Source organism: Ranitomeya variabilis, chromosome 8 (assembly GCF_051348905.1).
Source record: "Ranitomeya variabilis isolate aRanVar5 chromosome 8, aRanVar5.hap1, whole genome shotgun sequence".
Classification (NCBI taxonomy): domain Eukaryota; kingdom Metazoa; phylum Chordata; class Amphibia; order Anura; family Dendrobatidae; genus Ranitomeya; species Ranitomeya variabilis.
In genome coordinates this window covers 78005273-78014001 of record NC_135239.1, presented here as the reverse complement: position 1 = coordinate 78014001, position 8729 = coordinate 78005273, and positions in this window count along the sequence as shown.

The window sequence follows — 8729 nt, the reverse complement described above, 5'->3', positions numbered from 1 at the left end:
AAACAAATCAGTCAATAATGGCAATGGATACTGATACTTGACTGTAATCTTATTCAGAAGGCGATAATCTATACAAGGCCTCAGGGAACCATCTTTTTTTGCCACGAAAAAAAAACCTGCTCCCAGAGGGGACGAAGATGGACGAATATGTCCCTTTTCCAAGGACTCCTTAATATAATTCCGCATAGCAGTATGCTCTGGCAGTGACAGATTAAATAAACGACCCTTAGGGAACTTACTGCCAGGAATCAATTCTATAGCACAGTCACAATCTCTATGCGGAGGGAGCGAATTGAGCTTAGGCTCCTCAAAAACATCCCTATAGTCAGACAAAAACGCAGGGATCTCAGAAGGAGTAGATGAAGCGATTGAAATCGGAGGTGCATCATCATGAACCCCCTGACATCCCCAGCTTAACACAGACATTGTTTTCCAGTCCAGGACAGGATTATGAGTTTGTAACCATGGCAGACCAAGCACTAGTACATCATGTAAATTATAAAGTACAAGGAAGCGAATCACCTCCTGATGAACGGGAGTCATGCGCATGGTCACTTGTGTCCAATACTGCGGTTTATTCATAGCCAATGGTGTAGAGTCAATTCCCTTCAGAGGAATAGGAACTTCCAGAGGTTCCAGACTAAAACCGCAGCGTTTAGCAAATGACCAATCCATAAGACTCAGGGCAGCGCCCGAATCCACATAGGCATCGACGGAAATAGAAGACAGTGAAAAAATCAGAGTCACAGACAAAATGAACTTAGGCTGCAGAGTACCAATGGCAAAAGATTTATCAACCCTTTTTGTGCGTTTAGAGCATGCTGATATAACATGAGCTGAATCACCACAATAGAAACACAATCCATTTTTCCGCCTATAATTTTGCCGTTCACTTCTGGACTGAATTCTATCACATTGCATAGTCTCAGGTGCCTGTTCAGAAGACACCGCCAACTGGTGCACGGGTTTGCGCTCCCGTAAACGCCGATCAATCTGAATGGCCATAGCCATAGACTCATTCAGACCTGTAGGCGTAGGGAACCCCACCATAATATCCTTAATGGCCTCAGAAAGACCATTTCTGAAGTTTGCAGCCAGGGCGCACTCATTCCACTGAGTAAGCACCGACCATTTCCGAAACTTCTGACAATATATCTCCGCTTCATCATGCCCCTGAGAGAGGGCTAATAAAGCCTTTTCAGCCTGAATCTCCAAGTTAGGTTCCTCATAGAGCAATCCCAATGCCAGAAAAAACGCATCCACACTGAGCAATGCAGGATCCCCTGGTGCCAATGCAAATGCCCAATTCTGAGGGTCGCCCCGCAGGAAAGATATTACAATCTTGACCTGTTGAGCAGGGTCTCCAGAGGAGCGAGATTTTAAAGAAAGAAACAATTTACAATTGTTCCTGAAATTCAGGAAGGTAGATCTATCTCCAGAAAAGAACTCTGGAATAGGAATTCTAGGTTCAGACATGGGAGTGTGAACAACAAAATCCTGTATGTTTTGAACTTTTGCCGCGAGATTACTCAGGCTGGAAGCCAAACTCTGGACATCCATGTTAAACAGCTAAGATCAGAGCCATTCAAGGGTTAAGAGGAGGTAAGAAGCAGCTAGACAGCAATTAAGGGCTAGGCAGCAAAACTCTGAAGGAAAAAAAAAAAAAAAATTCCCTTAAACACTTCTCTTTCTCCTGCTTCAGCCCAAACAATTAACACTTTGTGGGCCGGCTATACTGTCATGAATCCCAATGGCTAGGGATAGCACAGGACAAGCAAAGTACAAATATATTACGGACGAGCTCTAGGGTGATGGAACCTGGGCTGACCGCTGCCCTACGCCTGACAAACGCAACTAGAGATAGCCAGGGAGCGTGCCTACGTTGGTTCTAGACGCCACGCACCAGCCTAAGAGCTAACTAGCACTGCAGAGAAAATAAAGACCTCACTTGCCCCCAGCGGAATGAACCCCAAAAGATATAGTTGCCCCCCACATGTATTGACGGTGAAATGAGAGGAAGGCACACACATAGAGATGATATATATAGTTTTAGCAAATTGAGGCCCGCTGTAAACTAGAAAGCAGAACGATACAAAAGGGGACTGAGCGGTCAGCAAAAAACCCTAATCAAAAAAAAAACCATCCTGAGATTACAAGAACCCATGTGCCAACTCATGGCACATGGGGAGAACCTCAGTCCACTAGAGCTACCAGCTAGCATAGAGACATAATAAGCAAGCTGGACAAAAAAACCAAACAACTGAAAATCAGCACTTAGCTTATCCTGAAAGATCTGGGAGCAGGTAGGCAGGAACCAAACAGAGCACATCTGAATACATTGATAGCCGGCAAGGGAAATGACAGAAAGGCCAGGTAAAATAGGAAACACCCAGCCACTGATGGACAGGTGGAAACCAAAGGCCGCAACCCACCAAAGTCACCCAGTACCAGCAGTAACCACCAGAGGGAGCCCACAAACAGAATCCACAACACTCTGGTAACTGAGGCTGCATTCCCAGCTGGGCTGAACTGTGGTGACCTCAGTGAGATCCCCGCTAGCACCATGCAGCAGTTCAGTCACCAGTGGTACTCAGCCTGGATAGCCGCATCTTGGCATCGTCCAGATTGAAAACTTTATCCCCCAGACATGGATTACAGCATGGGACAGACAGGTAAGGGATATTGTTTTTTATTTTAGTTTTATTACAGAAGCCAAGGGATTCAGTGGAATTAGGCATTAGGTGAGCATAACTGTGTTTGTTATTTTTAAATAAAAAAGTAAAAGTGTGTTTTGTTTTATTTCTAATAAAGGACTTTATTTTGGCTGTGTCTTTATTTACTATACAACTATAGGATTAGTAATGGTGTCCCTTTAAGGGGACAATTATTATAGGCTCATCCTCCCACTCGGTAGAGCTCTGTGTGGATTCTGGGGCGGAGGGCAATTTTATGTCTTCTGCCTTCACCCAACGTCACGCAATACCCCTGGTTATGCTAGCTCAACAGTAACGGTACGAGTGGTGAATGGGTCGACACTGCCCTCACAGATAACGCACCAGACCATCCCTTTTACTCTGTCCATGTCACCATCCCATCAGGAGATTATATCTCTGCTCGTCATTCCTGAGGGAATTAATGAGGTCCTGTTGGGGATACCTTGACTACGGTACCACTCTCCTCATATCGAGTGGTCCTCAGGCAGAATTTTGGGATGGGGTGAAGCTTGTGGGGGTAGGTGTCAGAGGGAGTGCGTTCAGGTTGCTACTACAGAGGTACCCGCAGATCTATCCTCTCTCCCCAAGCAATATTGGTCTTATGCGGACGTGTTCTCCAAAAAAGCAGCGGAGACTAGTGTTGAGCGATACCGTCCGATACTTGAAAGTATCGGTATCGGAAAGTATCGGCCGATACCGGCAAAGTATCGGATCCAATCCGATACCGATACCCGATACCAATACAAGTCAATGGGACTCATGTATCGGACGGTATTCCTGATGGTTCCCAGGGTCTGAAGGAGAGGAAACTCTCCTTCAGGCCCTGGGAACCATATAAATGTGTAAAAGAAAGAATTAAAATAAAAAATATCGCTATACTCACCCTCCGACGCAGCCTGGACCTCAGCGAGGGAACCGGCAGCGTTGTTTGTTTAAAATTCGCGCTATTACTTGGTTAAGTGAATTCCCGGCTTGTGATTGGTCAGGTCGGCCATGTTGCCGGGACGCGGACCAATCACAGCAAGCCGTGACGAAATTACGTCACGGCTTGCTGTGATTGGTCCGCGTCCCGGCAATATGGCCGCCCTGACCAATCACAAGCCGTGACGTCACGGGAGGCTGGACACGCGCTCATTTTAAAATGGGCGCGTGTCCAGCCTCCCGTGACGTCACGGCTTGTGATTGGTTGCGCCGCGGTCAACCAATCACAAGCCGGGAGGCTGGACGCGCTCATTTTAAAATGGGCGCGTGTCCAGCCTCCCGTGACGTCACGGCTTGTGATTGGTTGCGCCGCGGTCAACCAATCACAAGCCGGGAGGCTGGACGCGCTCATTTTAAAATGGGCGCGTGTCCAGCCTCCCGTGACGTCACGGCTTGTGATTGGTCAGGGCGGCCATATTGCCGGGACGCGGACCAATCACAGCAAGCCGTGACGTAATTTCGTCACGGCTTGCTGTGATTGGTCCGCGTCCCGGCAACGTGGCCGACCTGACCAATCACAAGCCGGGAATTCACGTAACCAAGTAATAGCGCGAATTTTAAACAAACAACGCTGCCGGTTCCCTCGCTGAAGTCCCGGCTGCGTCGGAGAGGTGAGTATAGCGATATTTTTTATTTTAATTCTCTCTTTTACACATTTTAACATTAATGTTGTTGCGATACCCGATACCCGATACCACAAGAGTATCGGAATCCCGGTATCGGAATTCCGATACAGCAAGTATCGGCCGATACCCGATACTTGCAGCATCGGAATGCTCAACACTAGCGGAGACCCTTCTGCCCCATCGCCCCTATGACTGTCCTATTGACCTCTTGCCTGGTGCTGAGCCTCCCTGGGGTCGAGTCTATCCGTTATCTCTCCTGGAGACGGAGGCAATGTCTCAGTACATTCAAGAGAATCTGGCAAGAGGGTTCATCAGGAAGTCAGTGTCACCTGCTGGGGCTGGGTTCTTCTTCGTGCAGAAGAAGAATGGGGAACTGCGTCCATGCATAGATTACAGGGGTCTTAACGCCATCACCGCTAAGAATAAGTATCCTTTGCCCTTGATATCTGAGCTCTTCGATAGGCTTCGGGGAGCAAGGGTATTTACTAAATTAGATCTGCGGGGTGCTTACAACCTGATTCGCATCCATGAGGGGGACGAATGGAAGACGGCTTTTAACACCAGGGTTGGGCACTATGAATATCTGGTAATGCCCTTCGGGCTCTGTAATGCCCCAGCCATTTTCCAAGACTTTGTGAACGACATCTTCCGGGATATGCTCTCCACCTCGGTCGTAGTCTATCTGGATGATATTCTCATCTACTCTCCAGATATTGACTCCCACCGGAGAGATGTTTGCAAAGTCTTCGACCTCCTACGGGCAAACTCCCTCTATGCCAAGTTGGAGAAGTGTATGTTCGAGTAGGAGTCCTTACCTTTCCTAGGCTATATCATCTCCACCCAGGGATTGGCTATGGATCCTGCCAAACTACAGGCTGTGATGGACTGGCAAGAACCACATTCTCTTAAAGTGGTACAGCGCTTTATGGGGTTCATTAATTATTATCACCAGTTCATTCCGCACTTCTCAACTTTGGTAGCTCCCTTGGTTGCTCTCACCAAGAAGGGAGCAAATCCCAAATTGTGGTCTGAGAAGGTCTCCAAGGCCTTCAACTCCATAAAGTCACACTTCACTAGCGCTCCCATCCTACATCGCCCCGATGTAGATAAGCCAGCTATCATGGAGGTGGATGCCTCATCTGTTGGTGCTGGAGCAGTCCTCTTCCAAAAGGATGCTCAAGGTCGGAAGTATCCTTGCTTCTTCTTTTCTAAAACCTTCTCACCAGCAGAGAGGAATTATTCCATCGGGGAAAGGGAGTTGTTAGCCATGAAGTTGGCTTTCTCGGAGTGGAGACATCTCTTGGAGGGAGCTCGTTTTCCCTTCCAAGTCTTCACAGATCATAAAAATTTGGTGTACCTGCAGACAGCCCAGCGGTTAAATTCTCGCCAGGCCAGATGGTCCTTGTTCTTCTCCCGGTTTCATTTCACCCTCCATTTCCTTTCTGGGGAGAAGAACATTCGTGCCGACGCTCTCTCTCACTCCGTTGTGTCATCTGTGGAGGAGGAAGATGAGCCTCGGCTTATTGTCCCCACTGAGAGCCAGAGAACTGTGGCCCCGGTTTGGCTAGAGTCTGTGCCTCCGGGCAAGACTTTTGTACCATCCAGTTTGCGACCGGAGGTTCTCTCTTGGGCACACTCGTCCAGGGTGGGGGGATATTTTGGTTCCAAAAGGACATCTGAGTTACTGGCGAGGACAGTACTGGTGGCCACACATGGCTCGTGATGTCGCAGACTATGTTCGTGTGTGTGTCTCTTGCGCCAAGAACAAGTCCCCTCAGCAACAGCCAGCTGGGTTGCTTTACCCTCTGCCGGTGGCAGACAGGCCCTGGGAGATGGTCAGGATGGACTTTGTGGTGGGCTTACCCAAGTCTCGTAACTGCACCATTATCTGGGTGAACACCGACCATTTTTCCAAAATGGTTCATTTGGTGCCTCTTCCACGACTACCTTCTGCACGGGCTCTGGCAGCCTTGTTCATCAAGCATATCTTTCGCTTACACGGTATGCCGGACAAGATTGTCAGTGACCGGGGTCCCCAGTTTGCGTCTCGATTCTGGAGGGAGCTTTGTCATCTACTCAGTATTGAGTTAAATCTCTCCTCGGCTTATCATCCCGAGACAAATGGGTTGGTTGAGAGGGCCAATCAGACTCTGATCACTTATTTACGACATTTTGTTTCTGCCAGGCAGGATGACTGGGCATCCTTGTTACTGTGGGCTGAGTTTGCCCTTAACAACACTGTAGCCGACTCCACCGGTCAGACTCCTTTCCTCCTTAATTACGGCCAACATCCGCGGGTTCCTGTGCCTATGCCCGTGTCCTCTGCTGTCTCCAGGTTGGCAGACTGGGCAGTGGAGGCACGAGACATTTGGGACCGCACTCAGGATACCATCCAGGCCTCCAAGGAGAGAATGAGGTCCTCCGCCGATGCACATCGGCGCCCTGCCCCGACCTTTGCTCCTGGCGACTTAGTGTGGCTCTCCGCTCATAACATCAGGCTGCGTGTTGAGTCCACTAAGTTTGCACCTCGCTACTTGGGTCCCTTCAAGGTCCTCGAACAGATTAATCCTGTGGTCTATCGTCTAGCCCTTCCTCCATGCCTAGGTATCACCAACACCTTTCATGTGTCCCTCCTTAAGCCCATATACATGTCCCGGTTTTCGGAGTCGTCTGCCGGGACATCGGGTTCGTCTACGGACGATTACGAGGTGAACGCTATTTTGGGGTGCAAGGTGGTTCGTGGCAAAAAATTTTATTTGGTGGACTGGAAGGGTTACGGTCCTGAGGATAGGTCCTGGGAGCGTGCTGAGCACATTCGGGCTCCGCAGCTCATTGCTGCCTTCGAACATAGCGAGGCCCAAGGAGGGGGGCCCTAGGAGGGGGGTAATGTTAGGAGTCGAGTTCCCGCCTCTGCACAGGGGGAATCTCAGGCCATCTCTGCTGGGGTCTCCCATTCTCCTCCTGCCGCAGTGGAGCCTGCTCAGCGGAGACTTCGGTCCCAGTGTCTCGCTCAGTCTGACTCTGTACAAAGAGTTACTGCTGCTTTTCCTGCTTCTGCCATTGAAGTCAGTGCTGGGCAGCAGCGAGCAGACACTTCTGGGACTAAGTCCTGCTTTTCTCATTCTGAGCATGCCCAGAGTAAGATCTCTCAGTGGAGATCGATGGTCACATGATCAGATACTGCAGCTAAGGCCATTGGTCCTTCAGGAAGGTCCTGTAGGTGCTCACGCTTTGTGGCAGCCTCTCATTGGTCCTTCTAGGAAGGTCCTGTACGTGCTGCAACTATTTAAGGCTCGCATGGCTGCACGGCCATGCGCTAGTATTGTTCTATGTTATGTGCTTTGCGCCAGTGTGGTCATGTGAGTTTGTGTTCAGGGACCCGGCTGAAATAAGCCCCTAGAATGCTGGCACCTCCGGCGAGGAGATTTTGTGTGAATGTATTCAGGGACCTGGCTGAAATAAGCCCGTAGAATGCTGGCACCTCCGGCGAGGAGTTTGTGTGCATGCATGACCACTGACTGCTCTCAGTTGGGTAGTTAGCCTGTGCCACTGTGAAGTCAAACAGGGCGCAGTGCTTTGAGTTTCAACTACTCTGTGAAGTAACAGGGTTAGCTCATACCACCTTATAGTTCCGCCGTTTGCTAGCAGCAGGTTCTCCTGCACGGTGGACCCCGGGCTGCGAACGCATCAATTATAATAAAACCTCTATATTTACTCGGTGCGTTCCGCTAACCCTAACAAATGGATAGGTGTCTTATATACGCCTCTCCATTACTAAGCCTTGGGCTTGATGTCAGTGGACAATACAAAGGTGACATCAACCCCACAAATATTAACGCCACTTGCCACCGCTACAGGGCAAGTGGGAAGAGCAGGGCAAAGCACCAGAATTGGCACATCTAATAGTTGTGCTTTTTCTGGGCTGCTGCAGGCTGCTATTTTTAGGCTGGGGGCCATATCCATGGCCCCTTACCAGCCTGAGAATACCAGCCCCCAGCTGTCTACTTTAGCAAGGCTGGTTGTCAAAAATGGGGGACCCCCTGCCATTTTAAAAATTGTTTATTGAAATAATTAAAAAATATGGCATGGGGACCCCTCTATTCTTGATAACCAGCCTTGCTGAAGCTGACAGCTGAGAGATTCAGCCTCCAGCTGTGAGTTTTGCCTGGCTGGTTATCAAAAATACAGGGGAAACCAGGTCGGGTTTTTTTTTAAATTATTTATTATCAGAAATAAACACTTCAAATAGATCACTCTGTTTGTAATGACTATATATAGTATGTGAGTTTCACTTTTTGTATTGAAGAACTTAAATAAATTTACTTTTTGATGATATTCTAATTTAGTGAGAAGTACTTGCATATGTTATGAGATCGATTCACACATAATTTTGGACTTATTTTGCTTT